At 37.8% G+C, this 24278-nt stretch overlaps 1 long non-coding RNA gene across 1 annotated transcript in view; it reads right to left on the bottom strand.

Moving 5' to 3' along the window:
• Nucleotides 1-12548: 12548 nt before the first annotated feature.
• Nucleotides 12549-24278, bottom strand: part of LOC111745976 — an 88560-nt gene continuing 76830 nt past the window's right edge. Inside the window, exon 3 of the long non-coding RNA XR_002782864.1 lies at nt 12549-12620. This is a non-coding gene — a long non-coding RNA (uncharacterized LOC111745976). The remainder of the gene's footprint in view (nt 12621-24278) is intronic.

Raw genomic sequence — 24278 nt, 5'->3', positions numbered from 1 at the left:
AAAAAAAAAAACAAAACCCCACCACAGAAAGTTTCTCCCCAGCCCAGTCAAATTCTGTATCACAGTGGTAATCAATCTCCTTTACCTGAAATTCATTTCACATGCAAAACTGAAACCATGAAGTTTGTCAATGGAATTACATTCTTGCAATTGCCCAGCTGAGGAGCATTTTGGAGGGATGTTAAGCAGGAGTCTTAGTAGGAGGTAAGAGGGAAAGAAGGAATATTGCAGGCTTCCTTTTTTTTCACAGAAGCCTGGCAGTTTTCTCAGCTCGAGAAGAGCCAGGCACACATTGCAAATGTGCTGCATGTGTAGAAAAGAACTCACCACTCAGAAAGCTTACTTTTTACCAAATAGCAGCCTCACAGCAAAGCATGACGAACAAAGCCACAACAGCATCTCTTTCATTTTTACACCCTTCAGTCCACCAGCAAATTTGGAGCAATAAATATGCCAACAGTTCATTTGTCTTTCTTATATTCTGTCACTGTTTGCTTTGGCAACAGCCACTGCCATGGGGCCAACAGGAAAAGAGGACATACTGAACCAGTAAAAGAAGATGGCAGCCAGCTAACTCTATCACCAAACCCCAACTGGTGAAGAAAATTGGTACACAAGTCATATGATTCCTACTGCTCATAGCCAAGATGTTGGGTGAAACCAAAAAGCTATTCTGGTGGAGGTGGCAAAAAAATGCCATTTCCATACAACTAAACATGGCTACTTATTGGCAGTTTTTTAGAAAATAGAAAGGGGCCTTATTTGATTGTTTGCTAAACTTGTTGAATCTCTGAGGAAATGTTTTCAGTATGCATCAGCACTAGGTACTTCCTTGCTCCAAGGAATCAATCTTATATTTCCTCCTCTGTCAAGGCTTTGGATGTCTATATAAGTATACTTCCTGCTTCAAACAAGGCAGGTGTCCCCAGTTTAGGTGGTCAGTCCCTTCTAGGGTATGCCTTTTTTTATCCTATGACTTATAACCTCTTTGTGTCTTTATATCAAAAATGTATCTTTTATAAATAAAACATAAGCGGACTTTATTTTTTCACCCAGTCTGACAATCTCTGCTTTTTAATCTGAGTGTTTAGTCCATTAACATTTAATGTAATTATTGATTTGGTTGGGTTTGACAATGCATTCTTGCTGTTTGCTATTTGTTTTACTTTTTTGTTGTTGTTCCTTTGTTTCTGTTTTCCTGTATTCATTTGGATTGATTTATCAAGTACCTTTTAGTATTATTTTTTATCTACTATCTTTTAAACTATATTTCTTTGGATATTATTATTGTGGTCAGTCTAAGAATTATAATATGCATTATTAACTTATCACAATCCACTGCAAATTAATATTAGACCATGTCATATCTAATGTATGAATCTTATAACAGTGTTCTTCCTTTTACTTACATTTTATCTTTATGTGATTGTAATCATATAGGTTATAAATCCCAAAATACATTGTTTATTTTTTTTTGAAATAGTCAATGATATTTCTTTTAAAAAATAAGAAAATAGAAAAAAATTGTATATTTTCTCATGTATTCATTGTTTCTAAATCTCTTCATTTCTTCCTATAGAACATTACAGTTTTGCTTCCATTTGTCCCTCTGAACATTCCTTCCTTGAAAACAAGCCTAAGGCTGGACATGATATAAACCTAATGCACATTGGTGCCTTGTGAAGCCCTAGTTCCAGCAATGGTCCGTAGGGATGTGCAGCAGCCTTCTGGTAATCATGAATACGTATACTACACAAGTGATTTGCAGCAGAGATTTTTAGGGCCCATTTATTTTGGAGGAGAGAAAATGCAGAGGGGATAGAGTAAGCCTCAAAGGCTGTCAAGATAGAAATAATCTTTTCTGAAAGTTAAAACCAGGATCAAAGGGTTTAAGAAACTTAGAAGCTGATTTACACCCGAGATAAAGAACTAAGATTATTCAACATGAAACAAAATGTGTTGAAAACCATTGATTCTCCCTGACAGGGCTACTCAGTCTAGGGAGGCAGCATGGCATAGAGGTTAAAAGTGTTGGCTCTGGTGTCTGACCTCTTGAGTTTGACTCCTGCCTCACTACTTACTGGTAGTGTAAACTTGGGCAAGTTCATTGACTTTTCTGGCCTTGTTTTCATATCTGTAAAATGGACATGGTGATAATAGGACCCACCTCAGAAGATCATTATTGAGAGAGCATCCATAAAGCACTTGGAACACTACCTGGCACATCTCTAGTATGCAATAAACATTAGCTTCTACTATTATTGTTACTAGGTGGCACTTCATGTTGCTTCTAACTATAAGATTCTGTTTTGCTGAGTCTTCTCTCATCCATTATGCTTGAGGTTCAAAGCAAAAATAAGATATTTGTTTTTATATTGTGCTTTTTTTTCACCCAACCTCAATATACACTTATGAAACACTCAGTAATTTTTGCTTAAATTCTTGATTTGCAACACTGAAGGAAACTATTTCTTTTGTTAAAGTAATCTACCAAGACAGGAACTATGGCACAAATATATCATGTTATATTTTCACCAATGAAAATACAAATACATTCGTTTTTATCATTGATGGAAAATGCCATTTCTTGTCAATAGAAAACTGAATACCATAAAACAGAAAACAGACCGACTCCTCAATATGTGCTTTTGAAAAGTGGTCAGCCATGAAAGAGATAAGATTTAGTCTCTAAGTAATCAGACAATTAGAAACAAGAGAACTAACTTATGGTGATGACTTATATTACCTACTAAACACTGATAGGAAATTTAAAGTTTTAAGCCATCTTCATGATGGTAGCGACTAACCTCATTCTACAGATGTCATACTGAAGTTGGATAAACTTAAATCATTTACACAACTACACAAATGTGCCTCCCACAGCCATGATCTTTCCAGTATAGCAAATGCTATATCATGCTCATGGGCAACAGGAGAACAGTGACATTTGAATGTGTTAGGACCGGAGTACTAAACATAAGTTTGAATAAACTCAGTTAATGAAGAATAGAACATATGGAGGTCAGGAATGCAGTCAACCAAAAAAGGGAGTTGAGGAAAAAAATCAAGTTAGGTCAGGCTTGAAGTGCGTTCCTCAAAAGTAGACACAGAGTCAAGGGCTGATTTTAAATAGTTGATCTGGGAGGTAAAGAAACCAGCAAGAGAGTGAAGAAATCAAACAAGGAAGGGAAGGCAGCCAATAAAGTCTGCATTATGGAGCAAGTTACTACTGTGGGCAACTGAAGTTTAACCCCACTAGGAACTCTAGGAACCAGTGTAAAACCACGAACCTCAAAGTTATCTCATCCAGAGGGTGAGGGAGGTAGAGTGTTTATATACCAGTTTAATCTATTTTGTCTGTCAGTCATGGTTAAGGGCTGTTTCTGTTGATGCTAATTCCATGGAGCTCCAATCTGACATTCACCTGAATAGAATGGCCTTTGATGGCAGGAGAATGCTTTCAAACAAAAAAGAGGTATGTGCTGGCAGTTGAGAGATGGGTCAGTATACATTGAAATGGTAAAGGCCAAAGTCAGAAATTCAGCTTCAAAAGCATCAAAAATGGTGGTAGGTTGATGGCACAAAATTTGCACACACATAAAGCTAAGAAACAAGAAATCATTGATTCAGCTTTATAGAAACTCTACATATTTTCTAGATCAACACATTTATTTTTGTACTGAAGTCACAAAGGTCAAGAAGAAAATTGCCCTTGGATGTTCAAAGTACTAACGGCAAATTAATATTTTAATTCCATGGATTCAAACTCCAGTATTCTCATCGATTGCACCATACAGAGAACTGTGATGCATTTTATTCTAAAACAGATTTGATCCAGGCAACATCCTTTTTTAAACTACTGGGAAAGGCAAAAAAATTAATTTGAGGAAATAAATGGGGTCTGAGTTGCAAATTTATATAAGGAAGTAAGTAGCAGAGAGGAAAATAGAGAAATTAAAAGTCACAGTAGGAACTCCTATATACTATTGGTAGGAATGCAGAATGGTACAGCCACTTCAGAAAACAATTTGACTGTCTCTTAAAAGGATAGTTTGGATTTCAATATTATAATAAGGAATTGGAATATTAAAACACACACTTACCATATAATACAACAATTCCACTGTAAGCATTTATCTAAGAAAAATAAAAACTAACATTCACACAGAAACCTATAAGCCAATATTTATAATAGCTTTTTCATAACCATCAAAAACTGAAAGCAAACTGCTAAATGTCTCTCAACTACAGAATGGATAAAGTTTGTACATTCATACAATAGAATACTACTCAAAATCAAAAATGACTATTGATCTATATATACGACAGCATGGTGAATCTCAAATGCATCATGCTAACTAAAAGAAACCAGACTCAAAAGGCTATACTGTATGATTTTATTTATATGACATTCTTGAAAAGGCTGGATGTGTGGGGAAGGATTGACTACAAGAGTATTTTGCAGATAATGAATATATCTTGATTGTGTTGGTGGTTACATGAGTGTACATTTGACAAAATTTATAGAATTATACACACACACAAAAAGAGAATTTTGTTGTGTTTTTTTAAGTAAATCGCTTTTTTAAAAGGCAATGGTAGTTTCTGACAGCAGCAAGGAACCTCAGTCAAAGTCGAAAACTAAACTCAGGATACTGGGACTGAAAGTTCCACCCTCTTGTGCTTCAGCCATTGGCAGCAGCATCCAGGCCCTTAGTAACTGAGACGGTCCACGATTAAAGCAAAAATATTTGCAGACTAACAGATTCTTTGAACTTCTATAAGACTACACCTCCAACTCCACGACAGAGCCAAATCATGTGGATTGAGTGCAGTCCAGTACCACAAAAATGACAATCATTCAATGAGATAAATAACAAATTTTTTAAAAGCAGAATATCAGATTTTTTAAAGGGTGGAAACATAACATCTGCCCTGGAGACTAGGAGTCACATGGATGGTAAAAGTGTCTTTGATTGAACATGAAGAATTTAGAGTAGTGGAAGAAACAAAGACTATGGAACTGGAAAAAAAAAATTAGTTTGACCTCTAGATTTGACTCTGGCTCATCATATGACTATGGCAGATCAAATTTGGGGCCTCAATTTCTCCTACTTCCCTCCACAGAACCATGTTTTTGCCATATAACTTCATAGTTCTTCCCCTTGTACTCTGGGTATAGGGTACTTCTCCAATCCTTAACTTTAGGCTTAGTAAAAAGATATGTTTTAGCCAATGGAATGTGGATGGAAGTGACAACATGACAGATCTGAGGACCCACTTTAAGTACTTATAAGCTTCTGCTTGCCATCTTACGTTTTTGCCATCTCCATGAAAAGAGCTTCTCTTGTGCCCCTAAATGAATTCACATGATGCAGGCCATCCCAGCTAATCTCCTGAGATATATGCTAGAATAAATGAATCTGCTTTTAAGTCATTGAGTTTGAGGAAGTTTGTTATGCAGCATTACTATGACAACAGCTAATTGATACAATGATCTCAGGTGAGTATCTTTATATCTCATTTATCCATTCACTCACCCAAAATATATATTTATCACACATACACAATATGCTAAGGACTAGAACAGGTGCTAAACCTCTGAAAAGCAATGAGCCTAATTGTCCCTTCTACGTGAAACTCAAAGTTCACTAACATGTGGGTCCAAATGAGGTCATTAATGAACATATTTTGTCAGCTTTAAATCTCCCCCTGCTTATACAAGAAATACAGTACATAAGCTGATTCCTATTAGGTTCTAAATTAATTTGGGCTGCGTTCATCTGACATCTCTCACTCCACATTCTGTTGCACTTTGTGCCTACTGACATCCACATCTTTAATTTGGTCTTCATGGGCTACACTTAATTGTGGGGATCCCACAGTATTGAAACATTTATCTGCGGTACACACTAGACACATGGGGCCACTTAATTAAAATTCAGTTTCTCAGTCACATTAGCCTAATTTTAAGTGCTTAGTAACCCCATGTAGCCAGTGAATACTGACAGCACACATATAGAATATTTTCATCATAACAGAAAGTTCTACTAAACAGCATCAACTAGAGTTCTAGTTTGCAGATATTGCACTTTTCTTCCAGTGGTTCATATATGCTGTCAGAGTGTCATGTGCCAACCTCAGTGCTAAACCCAGGACCAACATCAATACAGGCCCCACTGCAGAACCTGCCTCATCACAATGTTTCCTTCTGCTGGAAAAAAATTCTCACTGGGGTCTGCAGAATCCCTCCATAAAAGTTGGCTTTTGTAGTAACCCTTCCCCCTGTCAAGTCCATTCCAATTCAAGTTATTTTCCTTCTACAGGAAATGTTTAGAATCCAATGAAAATCAATCATAGTAATCTAAAGGAAGACATGTCACCCAATTTCTCCTGTTTTATGTGTTCATACTTCAGATCCAGCTAAGCAGGACTGAACTCACATGGAAATTATAATGCTCAGGTGTTGATGTGAAGAATAAATAAAATAATATGTGTAACATGTCCAGTGTAGGATGAGGAGCATAGCAGATATCAAAAAATAATACTTTCCCTCTATCTCAATTGTGTTAGCATTGTACATAATTTTCTGATGCTTGAGACTGCCTGATTCCATTACAGTTTCCAATTAATGCCCACCCGGACAAGTTCATAGGTAACTGGAAATGACAGCACTATCCACACTCTTAACTAGGACCCACCATTATCTTCTTTCGACTTCATCGAGATCTTATCCTTTTGCCACCAGAGAAGTAGAAGGAAGAGAGAGACTTCTCACTGGAGAGTCTTGACTCCAACTGGATGGCCACTAAATGATTCCAAATGGCTCTGAAGGAAACCCCAAGACTTCTCTTGGCTCCCAGTAGCTGCTTTCAAAAACATAACATGGCCATAAGAAACAATCCCAACCTCTCAGCTACTTCTATATCGATCTTCCTTCCTTAACCTTTGGGGTTCTTCAAAAAATTAAAATAGAAGGAAGCCGACCTGGGAAGAATAAGATCTGCCTTGAAAGAAGAATAGTTAACCAAGAACAAAGCTGCAGGAGGTTGTGTTTTCTTCTAAGCTCCTTGGAATGTCATGTCTTGGACGAACTGATCAGCACAGCACATCGTTCCCAAGTTTCCAACCCCAAAATATTTTTCTTAATTTTAAATCTTTGAAGGAGAAATGTTACATTTGCTTCATAATTTTTTACTATTGAATGTGATGGAAAGAGAATACTAGCTCCTGCCTCTTGTCCCCAAAAAGGAGTCATGCCAATGGAAAAAGCTGAGACTTTGCTTTTTTCTACCCATCTATTGAGATTTTCAAAGTATACCACTCAGAAAATATTCCTACTTGAAAAGGATTTCATCCCTGGTACTTATGGCTTTGATGATTAGGCTTGAAAAAAAAAAACACTTATAATTCTTAAGTAAACTCTCAGTCCTTCCAAGATTCCAGAACCTAAATACCCCCAGACGCTTCCTCTTAGAGGAACTGGAAGAATAAATTTGTATTTGCCATTCTCTGAAAATGCTGATCACCAGACCAAACTCCTTTGAATAGTTCTTTCAAACTGTAATGCATCTTATCATACTGTGCATCACATTTTCTAGCCAATATTATTAAATTTTTGTTTATTCTTATTTACTTCATTTTCTTCTAATTCTACATTTTCTCCATTTTAGTTTGTACATTCTGGCATACTCCTTTTCTGTCTATTCACTTCCTATACTTTTTCTTTCATTTGTTTCCTTCTTTCTGTGATACATAAGATCCCTGCCTCTCCCTTGGTCCTTCCCATCTCAGTAAATAGCTAAAACAACTGCCCAGAGGCTCAACCCATAAAAGAAGGACTCATCCTTGATTTCTCCTTTTCTCTCAGAGCCAACATCCAGTTCATTGTTCATTAATATGGCCTGCTGAATTTGCCTTCGAAACATTTCCTGAATTCATTTACACCTATTTCCTTTGCCCCACTACCTTGTTCCAAGACATTATCTTTACAATGACCTACTAACTGATCTCTCTGCTTCCACATTTATTCTTCTATAATCCAGTCTTCACAAAGCAGTTGGAATGATCTTTTCCAATATATATGTATTATATTATACTCCCATGTATAAACTCACCAATAGCTTCCCTTGAGACTTAGAATGAAATCAAAATTTCTTAGAACACCTTACTATGGCGCTGAAGGATCTACCCTGTGTCTGCCTTCCAATCTTATCTTCTGGATTCATTTCCTATCATTCTCCCACTCTAGCACACTGGCCTTTCCTTGGCACTTTAAATTGCCAACTTTCTTCTTACCTTAAGACAGTTGCATTAGCTGATCTCTGCCTGAAACAGCATTCTCCCAAAACTCCGAATGGCCAACTCATTTTGACCTCCAAGTCTATGTCACTTTGGAGAGGACTTCCCTGATCACTCAAATTAATACAGCTCTCAAGTCATTTGGATTCCATCTCCCTAACATATATTTTTATAGTATTTTTCATATCTAATGTTTGCTGGTTTTATTTTTTGCTTATTGTCTGCCCCTCTACAGTAGAATATTAGTCTCATTAGAGCAAGAACTTTGTCTGTCTTATTTACAACTACATCCCCAACACTGAACTGTGATGAGCACACAGTAGGTGCTAAATTAATATTTTTTGAAGGAAAAAGCAAGTAACCCTTTCCAAATGTTTTCTTCTTCTAATCCGAAGGTTGGAGATGGGAAGGAGAATAAATTGATTCCTTAGGGTAAATGTCCCTCACCTCAATCAGAGAGATGAAGTCACTCTCTTGAAACAGAATAGGAAGGGAAATAAAGTTAAAATTGATTTAGCAATTTCTCTGTGTTTGACTGGCTCTGTGTTTAATTCTCCGAATGCATCATGGAACATGTTTGGGGACCTAGGACTTGAATCTCAGGAAAACTTCAGAGTTGGGTAGCAACACTTGTGGTTTTGGAGAATATTAATTTCATTTATTGAGCACCTACTACCTACCAGATATTGTAACATGACTTTTCACCCTAGGTATTATCTCCATTATATAGGTGAAGAAATTGAGATAGAGAACTCAAGTAAGGTGTTCAAGGTCACAGAATAGACAGGTAGCTTTTGGGATATAATAAAGATACAGAGCCAGTCCTTTAACTGCCTCAAAATCCTTTAATGCCTCTTAAATGCCTGGAAGAGCGATAATAAATGTCTTGATCATCATAGTTTACATTTCTGTGCCAAGTACTTTATAATCATTATTCTGTACAATCGTAAGTATAGGTCTGTGTTTTTTAACACTCTTGACCATTTCGAAAGAAAGCAGAAGCTCAGAGCAGAGGTTCTCGAATTTTGGCATGTACCAGAATCACCTGGAAGGCTTTTTAAAATCTAGAGTGCTGGGACGCACCCCCAGAATTTCCAATTCAGTATGTTTGTGGTAGAGCCCCACAATTTGTATGAACCACACTTTAAGAACTACTGGCTTACAAGAATTACATAGCATTTTTAAGACTCCAACCCTTCAAAGAGTCTATTTACACCCTAAGCCTTACTGCTCTTAACTTTCAAAGGGGAGTGCCTGCCCACTCATAACCAGGGTATGCTCCCACTGGGCCACAAGAGCCAATTGCTATCAACTCCTCACAATTCATATCAGCGATGCCACATTGATAGCTTCAAATCAGCTATGGTGGGAGTATTTACACCATGGAAATTGGGAAACACCAAATCAAGGTTGGTTGGTTTGTTTCCAGGAAGCCAGTTATTAAACTTTCACCAGTACATCACTGGGCAAGACCATGCCTACAAATTTCTCTGCTCACTCTCTATCCTCTTAGAAAGAATTCATCAGTGACCTGTGACCACTGACCACAACTGTGACCAGGACGGTGGCACCCATTTAGTCATAACAGTTTTTAATAGCACATTCTCACGTAAGTCCATTTACTTTCCTCAGTTTTTCTTTAAGAATTGATCGATTTCAATGTAAAATTACTCCCCTGGAAATGATGGGCACAAGCCAGCCCCACCATGGGTTCTAGGGAGCTGCAAACTTCTGTGTAAAGTCACCTCACCCATTCCATGCCTTCATTTATATTTCTAACAAGTATTTTTGAGCCCCTTTTTGCCAGTTGCTAGATTAGGCAAAGGGGAGAAGATCATGGTAGGTTCTGGCCTCGAGAAGCAAATAGTCTCTCAGGTAGGCTTGAGAAAGAACGATTCCAAATTTTTAGACAGAAGAAAAACTAAAAGGAAACTTTATCTGGGAATTCTGATTAGGGCTCATATTTTTTAAGAATAACACATTCATATACGTAATACAAAATTCTAAAGATACAGAAGGATGCACAATAATTCTCTCTCACACCTCTGTCTTTCAATCACTTCTGGAAGAAAATATTACTTCAATTTTTTGTGTGTATCCAAAGACATTGTATGCACATGCAAACGAATACATTTTTTTTCTTTTTTGTACTAATGATAAATTACAACACAAACTATCCTGCACCATGCATTTTTTCCATAACAATATATCTAGGGCATTATTTTACACCAGTGCATAAAGGAAAATCTGCCTCATTCATTTTAACCACTGTATGATTTTGTGTGTTGCACCATAATGTATTTATCCAGTGCCCCATTAATAGTCATTTGGAATTGCTCCAACCTTTTGCAGTTACAAATAGTGCCACAATGAATAACTTTGTGTATTCATCAATTCACCCATGGGTGATATTTCCGTAGGATAAATTATTAGAAGTAGAATTCTAGGTCAAAGGACATTTGCCATTTTTGTAGCCAGTACCAAATTGTCCCTCAAATTGCTTGGTCCCATTTACAAGACCACTATAATGTGTGAGAGTTCCAGTTTCTTCACATCTTTTTGACCAAGTATAATATGAAACATTTAGGTGTTTGCTAATCTGAGAAGTGAAAACTATCTTATAGTTTTAATATGTATATTTATTATTATGGATGAGTTCGAGTGGCTTTTTATGCATGCAAGATTAATTTGTTTCATAATTTTCTTTTTAGTGAACTACCTGATCATATCTTTTGTCCATTTTTCTTTTAGGTGTTGTTCTATTCTTATTAATATGTAGCCACTCTTTATATATTATAGAAATCTCCCCTTTATCTGATGTAAATTATAATTTTTTCTGTATGCTTATTAGAAACTGAGGGAAAAAACAGATAACCACAGGAACTTTCTCCTTTAGCCAACAACTACCCCCTATACTTAAATACATTTGAGATGAATAAGAGACTTTGTGTCCAGAAGCCACAGATAATATTAAAAGTATATGTCTCCATTGAAACAACAGTTCTGTAAAATTGTGGCAATAGGCAAAAGCTCTGACCAGAGTACTTGACAGTAACATGTAGAATCTCACTCCTGAACTAAACAAGGAAAAGAATCTCAGAGTGCTAGACCAGAGAAGTGATAGATAGGGAGCAGCTTTAACCCATCCTCTCAGCAAATGTCAGAGTGGATTGCTAGAATGGTCTTGGGAAACTTTCTCACTTGTTTATTTTCAAATGCCTTTGAGAGTCCATGAGAGGGAGCTAGATAAGAATAGACAGGGTTAAAGATGGTGAATCCACTAGCCATGGGGGGCTCACATGAATCTTTAAAGAGACTTCCACCCCTACTCTCAACCCTATCAAGACATTTGCCAACTGGAAAAGAGGATAGCATGAATTATCTCCACATATGTCTCTGAATTTCTGGGCTTAGTTTTGATGGCAGCTTTCTTTTATGATTCGACAAATATGTTTCCCACAAATAAGCAACTTTCTGCTTCAGCACAGGTTTGCCAGCTCTGAGCTAGTGCCAGAGCTGTCTGGGCTGTCCTTTACTCCAAATTAATGTTTACTTAAGTACTATTTTCAGAAAGTGGGGGTTGCTCTTGTTTATTTCTGACAATCAAGTTTTACAAAGATTTCTGGCTAAGAAAACACCTTATAAGCCTCAAAATTCCAAAGAGGCTCAGTAAAACCTGAAGGAGAGACAATAAAGCTCTCGATAGGTGCCAATGTACTGGGGCTCTGATCATCAGAGCAGCACAAAATCCACATTTCAAGGGACTGAGAGATGGAATTCCTCAATCTCTGAAAAATGGTCAGGAGACAGCATCTTCTGGGAAAACTGGCAATCAAACCCCTTGCTGCTATGGAGAACATCTGAAAGTATATGCATTGATCTACAATTTCATGGCTCTTCCTGCACCCTGCCACAAAGTAACATCTCCAAAAATACAAATGGAAAGAAATGATAGGCCGACCTTATGTTGTGCAAAAGCCAAGATGGAACTTAAAACGACCTTGATACCCCAAAGGCAAGCATAACTCTCAATTTCATGAAGACCGGATAATATTTCCTGCTTCTTTTTCTTCTCCCGTAGTTCCCACAAGGCTTAGTACACAGTAGGTGTTCAGTGGGCAAGAATGACCAAGAAGGCCCTTCCACAAAATGCCCCAAATGGTTCCAGCAACATTTTCCTCTCTTCTGTACTCCTAGCCATGTCTTGCCCATTCCTTAAGTACCATCATGATTAGCTTACTTTTAAGAAGTCTTCCTTGCTGTTTATTTTAGTCTTCATTGATCTCACTCTGTGCTCTTCCCACTTCTTGCACCAGGGTCTGAACAAATTCAGCAGTTAATATAGTTCATTTTGTGTAATAATTGACTTCTTTATTTCTGTGTTAATCTTGATGTCACAGCTACATAAGCAGCTCTCTAAGCAAAAGAATATTTATATTTATGTATCCCTGACAGCAGGTAGAAAAAATGAATTTTGGAGCTTCATGTTCCAGGTTTCTCATGTTCTTCCCTCTGCCTGAAACATCTCCTTCCATCATCTTTCAGGCCATAGCTCAGCAATATCTCCCATTAGGGAGGCTCCTCTGAGGCCCAGTATGTATCTCTATGACTATATGGTGATTGCTGCCACATTAATTATACTATCTATCTATTAGTGAGTAATAGCTGCACACAAATCTCCCCCAAACTCAGTGGCTTAAAACATTAGTCCATTTCACTGTGCCTAGCTGTGCTTGCTCATGCAACTGTGATCAGCTATGTGGGCACTAGCTGGTCTAGGATGGTCTTAGTGGGGCTGACTTGGCTCTGGTCCATTGCCTCTGGTCTCCATCCCCCAGCATGCTATCCTGAGCTTGTTCACAAAGGAGCAAGGAGTCAAGAGTCAGAGCTGACGCAATGACAGGTAACAATAACAGGAAAAAACTGGCACAGAGCAGTCTTATTTGTTAGATGCATATATGAATTAATTAACTAATAGCACTGAAAGGAAAGGAGAGGAGGGATGAAAACTCTCATGACTGAGTACCTATGAATAGTTGAATATTTTATTTAATCCTCCCAATATATTTCATTGGTTGCAGAAGTAGTATCAGGACTCTTGCCACTGGTACTGTCAACTTTAAAGTTGGTTTTCTATATGCCAGGCACTATTCTAATTGTTTTCTGTGAATTAGTCAATAAATTGCTACACAAACAATATGCGGTAGGTATTGTTATTGTTCTATATTCCAATATACAGATAAGAAAACTAAGATGCAGAGAAATTAAGTCACCACCACAACTTCATTGCTCAGAAAAGCAGAGGTGGTTTCGAATCCACCCACTCTGGCTCAAGTCAAATATTTCAATCACTACATCATATATTATCTCAGGATGTGTTGTTTACAATCTTTCCCCATCCCAGCTACTAGAAGAGCTTTCTACTTCACTAGGGTTGTCCAATACAGTAGCTGCTAGCCACATGAGGCTATTTAGATTTGAGCTGAAACTTAATGAAATTAAAGATTTAGTCCTTCAGTCACACTAACCACATTTCGAATGCTCCATAGTCCCAGGTGGCTAGTGTCTACTAACCAGGATCGTGCAGAGAACATCTCCTTCATCACAAAAAGTTCTATTGGACAGCACTGCTCTAGAGTATTCCACTCTCAGAGAATTTTCCTGAGGTCACAGGGAGAAGTAAACCTGATGAGGATGCAGTTAAGATCAAAATAGAATATACTGTCATATATCCATGTACCAGCTATGTGGGAAATGGACAACTTGAGTCTTAGGGACCTTGAAAGTAAATATGATCATGTGGGGGGCACTGAAGCACTGCAAGTTGTTTCTCTAATGAATATGACTTGTGTTTGCTATTTTGTTAAAATGCAGAATTCACGCAAGCACATGAATTATCCAGTTTTCCTATTTTGTTATTCCTATTCCTATTTTGTTAAAATGCAGAATTCACGCAAGCACATGAATTATCCAGTTTTCCTAAACCCATGTGATTTGTTTTCTAAGGAGCCCTATGCCTTGGTCCCCCCATTCTCAATTTTCTAAATGTAAACACCTATACAGCAAGGTAGAGAGGAGCATATTATCGGTATAGAGAAGATCTCCAAACAAGGTGAGGGAGGGAGGCGGAGAATGTAAAGAAGATCCATGAGAAAACTTTTCTAGAAGAAAAGTGGGAGGAGCCAGAGAGCAAGATCAAGGGGACTTTTAGAACATCTGACTTGCAGATTTACAGAGCTGGCCTAGCCTTCTTGCTTCTCTAAATTTCACTTTGAATTTTATGTTAAATAATTCCAAACAGCTGAGGAAATTTCAGCTACGCTATCTGAATATTGCTGTTTTCACTCATCTGCTTTATACCCCTTTATTTAAATCCCATGGTCTGCTCTACAAATTTGATTAAGGTTTTCCTGAAAGCTTACATGGTATTGAAAGTTGATAACAACAGCTGATACTCAGAAGTTTGCCTTTCTTTGCGCCTTTTTTGCAACTTCCCAACAGCATTCTGAGAGCAAGCACCACCTAGCCAATAGATGACCCCCTTCTTTCTGCATCTGGGCATTTCCAAGAGTCCTCAACTACTGAGGAATTACAGTGAGAGCCCTTGGGGTCACCCTTGAAGAGTTATCCTTTTAATGTCTCAAAAATCAATCTTTCATGTTTTGGAAAATAAACAAAATTAGGACAAAGCACATGCCATAATAAAGAGGTTGACTTCACTATCACCCTCTTTTATTGTAAAGTCTGCTAAAAAGTGCCCTATGTTTTATGGTTTGCAAAATATGATGTTTCCACAAACTAAACTTTAACCCACTAATGGCATAGTTAAATAATCTGATATATTTTTTTAGTGCAATTCAGCCCCTTGTCTTTTCTCTTCCTCTTAGGAGAATATAGTTAGACCTGAACTCAGATGGTAAGAATGTAAAATCTGTTTTAAAAAAAGAATAGAATCTTGAGGGGAGATGTACTACTAATTTTAGAGCACTGCTCAAATGCACTTTAACAGGTTTACAAAGTCTTTGTGGTTAGATTCCCCACCTTTTCCATCAAGATGGTCATTTAATGCCTGTCATATTTTCACTTAATACTATAAGCCCCATACATCCAGGCACATCTACAATCTCAGCTTTATCAAAAAAGCTTGAGAGGAATATGATCAGTGGCGAAGATTAAGGGGGCTTTGCAAACAGAGGAAGGCATATTGGCATATTCCATGTTAATTGCTAATCAGTTTCAGCCAATATGGTACTGTGACAAGGCAGCAGGCCTTATCTAACATGAAGAGGAAAGTCATGCTTTTCTGGGGTACAATATGTCTATACAGAAGAATAACCCAACAACCCCAGGTGACTAATTTCTCTATAAATATAATATTGACATAATAGAGGCCTTTTTAATGGGATTATAACTACCCAGACAGCTGCTCTGCTAGTTGAGGAGAACATGGTTGACAAAAAGGATTTAAAGGAAAGAATAGAGGAAAATAGCAAACCTCCAGCCAGGCACACTTAAATGACCTCATTGCTTCAAAATAATAGGATCACGTTGCTGATACAAAAAGAAAAGCCAATACGCTTAAAGCAATCGCTTTTTGCACGCTCATCACCATTTCTCTCCCACTGTTCAACTGAGAAGCCCCCATTTCCCTGTGCCAGAAGCAGGCCTTCCAAAGCAAAGGCCACAATGTCTACTACAGTGTTCTTTAAAGGAATTATGTTTGGATTTAAAAGGCCTCTAAAGTGGATATGTGCCTTGCTTCTACAGCCAGGCTAACTTTTATAATTTATATAAAACTTTTCAAGTTTTCTTCAAAAAAAGCCATTCTCTCAGATGTCCACTTTTCAAAGAAAAAAAATAAGCATATAAAACAACTGATCGAGGCAAAGAAAATTGTCTTAAAATTCATTTCCACAATTAAATCACGCTCTAAGTTAAGAATAAAGGCAAAATATAATGGTAGTATCCTTTTATTGTTGTCCATTAAGAAAAAAGTGATGAAAAATATATGGTATTGTCTACATTCTTTTAAGGTTCACAGAAAAGAATGCCTTTAGATAAGACTTGAGAAAACATAGAGTCAAATCCATGACTTAAGTTTCCTTATATTTATCCAAAGTGTCTAGTGACTTACACACACAAGGCACTTATACATTCATTCATTGGATAACTAGAAATGTAGTGGAAAATGAAACAAAGTACATTTCTGCCCTTAGGAGCTCACATTTTAGTGAGAGGATGACTTAGATTGGGACCCCGTGGAGCAGAACCTGAGATGGGGATTCTTGTGCATGTGATTCATAAGGGAGGACTCTCAGGTGAAATCTATAAGAAAGTGAGGGACACAGCATAGGGCAGAGGAAGGAGTTTAGGAAGGTTGTGGTTTCAGCTGATTCCACTATGAACTCTGGATGCGAGAGGTACCACCTCACCAAACCACCAATACTATTCCTATTCCTCCAAAGTTAAAAGTGATTAAAAAAAAAAAAAGCAAACTTTTAAAATCTCAAGGCTTAATAAAATAGCAGAGTTGGGGGGTTGTTTTGTTTTGTTCTTGCTCATATAATTGTTCAACGCAGGTATTTTTGATCAGGCAGCTTTTCTTCAAACCCTCACTCAGAGACTTAGACTCCTATCTTGTTCCTTCACTGCCTTCAAACACACAGCTTCCCTGGTGGAAAGAACAGACATGGAAACCCAACAGAGATGCTCCTGGGAGCTTTCAAGGGCCTGGAAGAAATACACATCACTGCTATCCTATCCACAGTGGAATTCTTTAGAGAGAACAAACAAAATATCAGAGAATTTAAGAGCTATGGCCAAAATCGCAACAACTAATAAGTAATGCAAGTAAAACTCCAACCCAGAATTTTCAAGTCCTGAATTGGGACCTTTCACTGTATTGCAAGACCTCTAGTATCAAATGTGAAATTTTGTGGAAGAGTATAAATCACTGCCTAGATGTAAGGTAGAATTTTTCTTGTTGCATACCTATTGAGAAAACAAACATCTCTTCCAAAAGGAATGTTTGCAAGCTGGAGCAATCAAATGACAAGTAGGATCATAATAAAAGTAGACTGAGTCAGAAATCTTGCATAGAAGCCCTGAGATAGGTTGGCTCAGTGGTTCTCACCCTAGCTGCACATTAATATCACATGGGGAACTTGTTAAAAATGCTGATGCCTGAGTCCCACTCTAGATGAGGTAAATCTGTGGGGGTAGGGCCAGGGCATCAGTATTTTTTTGTTTTGTAAACGATTCTCTCATACAGCCAAATTTGAGAACCACTGGTTCTCACATTTGGATCTTCACAAAGACTTGTTGGAGAGTGAAGGGCCCCCCTTAAAGAAGGTAGGGGCCTGAAACAGGCAAATAAGAGGTTTGAGATAGAAGAACATCTGGACGCTGATGGGAACAGACACATGAAACCCCCACAAAAACTGGGACAAAGCTGTGCTTCCATATACTTTCTCTTGCTATGTCCCACTTGCTGGCATCATTCCTAGAACCATTGCAGGCCTGGGTCTTCCTTGGGAAAGTCTTACATAAATTGTTTCTAAGCTGCCATCAAACATCCTGAGTGAGGGTCTTCAGGACAGGAAGCCAGAGCTCGAGAATGTTGTTAATTGCTGTGAAGGAGCGAGAAGTTCACAGGTAAGATAAGAATCACCCCCATTTATTGGGCACGCACTATCTCTCAAGCATTGAGCAAAAGGCTTCAAATGCATTATCTCATTTAACCCCTTCACAATGCTGTGAAGTAGGTATTATGACACCATTTGACAGAATAAAAAACTGAGGCCAAAAGTAATTAGATAACCTGGCTCGAGCCATCCAGCTAATAAGCAGAAAAGCCTGGTTTCAAATTTAGACTACCCACTTTCTGAGTCCCTGTAGCTAACCAAAATGGTAGCTAGATGTAGGGACCTACTCAGTGTTTTCACCCCAACCACCCTTCAGTGTTGTAATCCTATAATAAAGGACAGGGAGCAAAAAAATTGTGAAATTGTTTTTAATAAAACTTCCAGTGATTAGAAAGACCAAATGTTGCACAAATTCATAATATTGGAAAACCAAAAGTAAAATTATAATAGATTCTTTAAAAAGTCAATTGCAATAATTCTTCTGGTCCACTTAAACCCAAAGCAATCGGGGCTTTATAAAAAGCTACATAAAATATGAAAGAAGGGCATAGTATAGTGCCCTAGGAATTTTATTGTTGTCATTTTTTCTTTTAAGAAGACAGTGGAAACCATAGGCCCAGAGCCGACCTTGGCAAAAAAAAAAAAAAAAAAAAGGACATACACATACTTCCAGCTTAGGAAATTTAAGCTCCATAAAAGAAGGCAAGACATTCTGAGTCCAAGAAGCATTTTTCTTTTTTCTTTCTTTTCTTTTTTTTTTTTTTGCATTTTTCTTTTTAATATATAAAAAAAGACTCAAAATATTGGGTTCTTTCAATGGAGAAAAGGAAGTCCTATGTGTCTGAAAGAAAGCTGACTTAACCAAGACTCATCTGTGAAGAGCTTTATTAATCAGAGATCTAAGGGACTCCATAGTCTACGCTCCAACAAACCAAACCAATTATATGTATATTTATTTTAATGAACTATATATAAGCCAACCAAGTGTGGTAGACAGGTTGTAAAAATGGCCTCAATTCTACGCCATTCCCTGGATCTCTGCTGTTGGCTGTATAAGAGTGCAGTGCCTGCCTCTTGTCTCTAGATTCAGCCATGTGATTTGTTTTGGTCAATTAAATATCAGCAGAGGTGATGTGAGCTGGGGCTTGAAATGCACTTGCATGTTTCCACTTAGTCTCTTGCTCTTCTATTTTATATGTGAGCATGCCCGGACTAGATTGCTTAAGGGACAGACATATGGAACAGATGTTACTTGTACCAGTGAAGATTGTGGACATGTGAGGGAGTCCAGCCAAGATCAGCAAGGCTACTCAACTGAATCAAAACTGATAATAGATATAGGAATGAGCCTGACCAAGCCCAGCTCAGATCAGCAGAACCACCCAGCCAAACCACAGATTTGTGAACAAAAATATTTATTGCCATATGCATTTCAGGCTCCATGGTTACTCATTATGGTGCATTATTGTGGCAATGGGTAACTGATTCATAAAGTAATAAAGATTACATATGGTAACCATTTCTAGGTACTATACAGATGCTACCATCACCATATCTTTTCAATAAAAGGTATCCCAACACACACACACACACACACACACACACACACACACACACACACACATACACACAGTGTTTCCCTTAACCCTGATTCTCTGAACCTCTTGGGTTATTTTGAGAATCAAAAAATTTGCTTTGTGAGTTCTGACAATTCAGCTATCACTCATAGCCATATCTACCTGAAAGTAGTACGTTCTATATTCCAGGGTTTACAGAAGACTTGAGCTTTAATTTATATCTTTCTTCTCCACACAACTGGTAGCTGAACTTTTTCGCAGTACAGGCACAGAGTAGGCACTAATAAATATTACTTGAATGAATGAATGAATGAATGAAGTTAAAAAGTAAAAATGACCTTAAATGAAGGTAAATTTAAAGATCTACTGGTCTCTTTTGGTTGTGACAAAAACCACATGTTAAATTGGCTTTGACAAAAACAGGTATGTAAATGGCTAATGTACTAAAAAATTCCATGGGTAGTTGAATCCAAGAATTCAAATAATGCCATCGCATCAGCACCTGGTTTCTCCTTGGATCTTTGACCTGCTTTCTACTTTCTTTTTTCTAGTTTTGAGTGGTATGCTGGAAGCTACAGTTTTAACATCCTTCCAGCAAAAAAGAGAGGGTGTCTTTCTCCAACAGTCCCAGAAAAGCCTTGATTGGATCTCCTTGACTCTGACTGTATCATATGCCCATCCCTGGTTGGAGAAATGCAATGTCTTAATGAGTCAGGCCTGGAGGATAGCAGAGGTGGGAGATGTGAATGGAGGATAATTCCACTGGAAAAAAGTGAGGGTCTGGGTTCAAAAATAAAAAATCGGGTTTAGAGTAAATTGGTGCTGCATCTACTCAGGTGCCAAGTTAACCAAACTAAACAAGGGAAAGCATGTATGAAATTACAATACGCACACACTGTATTTGGTCCCTCTTGTTCCTCACCTACAGTCTCTTCATCTTTCACTACAACATTGCTGCAGCAACAAGATGTATGGACATAATCTGATGGCACCTCACCTTAATTGCATTGCATACCTCTCACTTTATGTCCTGGGGCTTTTTCTGCCACAGTCACGAGGGATGCCAGCAGGAACACAACCAGCCATTCTGGTATATGTGCAAGCCTGGATATGTGAGGGAATTAGCAAGCCATAGGGCATCCTTGTCAATGAGGCATAGGAACCAGTGAATAAATATTCCTTTCTTCTCAGAAGACAAATATATATGGCTTCTGTTGAGTCTGGACTGAACCCCAGTTGCCCACAGCAAGAATCAGCTCAATAATGCACCCTCCCATTGACTTTCCTCCCCTCCTTGTTTCACTCTTCCTGGTCTATTCCTGCTCCCTGGGCTCATTTCCTAAAATAACCTACCTACACCCAAATCTTTGCCTCGAGCTCTGCTTTTCAGTAGAATCTAGGCTAATGCACGTACACACACACACGAAGAGACAAGCACACACCGTTAAATGTCTGCAAAAGGCTAAGAAAACACAACAAATGGTTCTTCTCACTATTCTTTCAGCTCGGAATTCCTTTACCCGTCTACATTGTTTTCTGCTCATCTTCAGATGCACTTCGATAGCTTTAATCGTTTTACAAGAAAAAACTTCCTTAAGAACTCCCCTCAAAAATTCTCCTCCAGATCCTGAGAAGGATTCTCTCTCTGATCAAGCACAGAGCTTTGGCATTATTAAACAGGAAAAAGCAATAGAAGAAGAAGACCAAGAACTGGAAGAGAAGGTTATGTGCAACTTGGACCTTAAAGGATAAATATGCAGAGAAGTGATGTGGAGACAACCTGGGCTGACACATGAAATGTGGAAGGCATCACTTATATTAGAGCTGAGTGAGACTATAAATTGATACAATGTTTTAGAAAGCCATTTGACAATATTATCAAGAGCCCTACATTCTTATATTCTCTTTGATCAGGCAGTTTCATATTTGGGAATCTGTATTAAAGAAATATTCTGGACACAGAAAAAAATCTGATTTTATAATTATCATGCCTATTTACAGCAACATAAATAGCAAAAAAATAGGAAACATTATTTTCTAATAAGAGAATGCCAAACAAAATTACAGCCCATTAATGCACTATATTATAAAACCATTTCTCAAAGATTTACAAAAATATAGATGCTTAATATCATATGAAGTAAAAAAGCAGAATACAAAATAATATATGTAATATGATCAAATTATGTAGGAAGAACAGCAATGCATGTATAGAAGTTTGAAGAAATAAACGCTAAGTTGTTAACAGGCATTGTCTTTGATGTAATGGTATAATATTTTTCTATTATATTTTTAATGTTCTACAAGCACATACCTAAGAAGAAATTTTAACTTTTATTATTTATTTTTTTAAATTATTGGTTTAAAAAGTGCATCTATATGGTGAAGACCAAAACTGTATAAAAATATGTCTACCTATGAACATATGTTAGGCAAAACACAAAAATATAAACAGTTCTTGCATTCAGATCCGAGGACCAGAGTGATTTTATTTCTGTTACGGTCCTCTAAATTTTGTTTTTGCAAACCCCTCTACCACCACCACTACATACATACATAGAGAAATAATGTTGGGGTTGATTTGAAGGTGGCTGGACCCTCCGCTCCATAGTGATGAATCTTAAACCCAGAATCGAGTCAAGGCCCTGGAAATCATCAAGACTAAATGCTCACGAATATAAAAGCAAGTAGGATTTCCCCCAAGTCTAAATTAAGATTGATACAAGGAATTGAGACTTTCATCTCTGATCACTCTCCAAAAATTTAAAAGCATAGGCTTTTTGACTATCAGAACCTGTTACTACACTGACAGGACCCTCAAGAAGACACACTGAGGGAGAAAAGTCCCAGCGCATGTAAACACACTCTTGTGCATAAACACATGCATTCTCTTAATGGAGTTCAATGGGTTTGGCCACAGCAAGGACATGACCATTTTAGAAATTGCTGGCTTTCTCCCTTTGGACCCAGCTAGGCAGTAGTAGCTACTTTCAATTTCTGGATAATGAAGAGGACCAAAGTTTGCCAACCTAAAGCTGCCTTTTGGGATATTGACTTTTAAGCTGTTTATTAAAAAACAAAAGACTCAGAAAGAACCTTTTACCCTGCCCACTTTCCTGCCTAAGAGATTCAGATGAAAAAAACCTGCTTCAGGAAGGGAACCATAACATAATCACCTTAGCATTAGGCAGAAAGACTCAAAGCAGGAGCATGTTTGCTAGATTCCCTCTGTGTATCATTGTATCTGAATTGCTTAGCAAAAATTTTCCTGCCATTCTTAGCAAAAATTCTCTTCCTCAACTATCTGTAAGTCGCTCGTTCTCACTTCTGAAATCTTAGATCTACCCTGCCCCTTTTTTTCCTTCATCCAAAATGTCATATGTACCCAGTTTTGCCTCGTTGACTTTGAAATTTTTTTTATCTGAATTCCCCTTACCCATTTATTAAAATTTTGATTTTCTCCTGTTGATCTATCTCTGTTAATTTGATTATTAGTCCAGCTAAAAGAACTTAGAAGGTGGAAAGAAAAGTATTATTATTTTTTGGTCCCCACAATAACAAACAAAGTTGAAGTGCTATACTCCAGAGTGAAGGGCTTGAAAGAAAGGAGTTTGGGGTAAGCCAAACTGCCGTTCAATTTACTGAAAGCTTCAAAATATTACCAACTCTCTGTTTGAAATGCGTCAGCAACGGTTCATTTTTTTTTTCCTTTTATCAAAACACATTTAGACTGTGGTGAATGACAACATAAATCTTAAATAGAAAAGATAGAGGGGGGAAAAAAAAGACCACCCGGGTAGAACATAACTGTAAATGTGTCCATAAAACTATATTTGAATTCTGATCTTATACACAGAAATGCATTTAACCTTCTCAGCAAGACGCTTTCACCAACTTCCAAAGAAAGTGTTACCAATTAAGCTAAAGAAACTTTAAGAGTCAATTTTAATTACACCAAGAGATGCTCCAATCACTTCCCAGCTCCAGTTGAAGTTTTTACTAGAGATGGCTGGAACCAATTTACATGCTTTTATGTTGCGTCTAGACTTTAATAAGCAGTTTAAGCACAGAGCAAGCCGATGCCAGCATCCAGCAGGCTGCAGAGTACCCTGCACAGAGAAATACAATAGCCCTCAGGTTCCCTCCCAGGACTTTCTTGCTGCTATCAGAGAATCTCTCTCTGCTATGTGGTTTCAAAAGCAACAGGATCCAGTCTTTGTGATAAGATTCAGGGCCCTTTTCTTTAACCTACTTCAAGTTTTCCTCTCCTCCTCAATACCAAATGCCTCATAAGGCCTTTCACTCTAGCCTCTTATTCTTAATAACTGGGAGAAATGGAGATAAATGATTTGGAGACAGGTGCACCTACCAGAACAGAGCAACTGGAGGCAGGAGTCCAGGTGCTGTTAGCTACTAACTGAGTGAGCTTTGGAAATTCAGGTGGTTTCCTTGAGCCTCCATTCCCACATCTGTAAAATGGAATTCCTACATTAAAGGGTTTGTACCGGTGAAACATAATACTTGCCTGCAGTCAGTCAGGCCAGGATTGAAAGGGAAAGATGTTGAGCAAGGTTGAAATTTCCCACAAATTTTCAGCCTCTGCCTGATCCCATGGGGAGCTCTAGAGCAAAAACTATACCTCGGAGTTCATCCCGCATTGAGGCAAAGATGCTATGCTTTCCTAGTCTCACCCCTGACTAAAGATGACCATCTACAGATGACCATCTACAGATGGTCAGGCTGGGGCTGGCAGAGA

Source organism: Pteropus vampyrus, unplaced genomic scaffold, assembly GCF_000151845.1.
Source record: "Pteropus vampyrus isolate Shadow unplaced genomic scaffold, Pvam_2.0 Scaffold7, whole genome shotgun sequence".
Taxonomy (NCBI): domain Eukaryota; kingdom Metazoa; phylum Chordata; class Mammalia; order Chiroptera; family Pteropodidae; genus Pteropus; species Pteropus vampyrus.
Note: the sequence above shows the minus strand (reverse complement) of the source record. Positions and strands in the feature narration are given on the sequence as shown.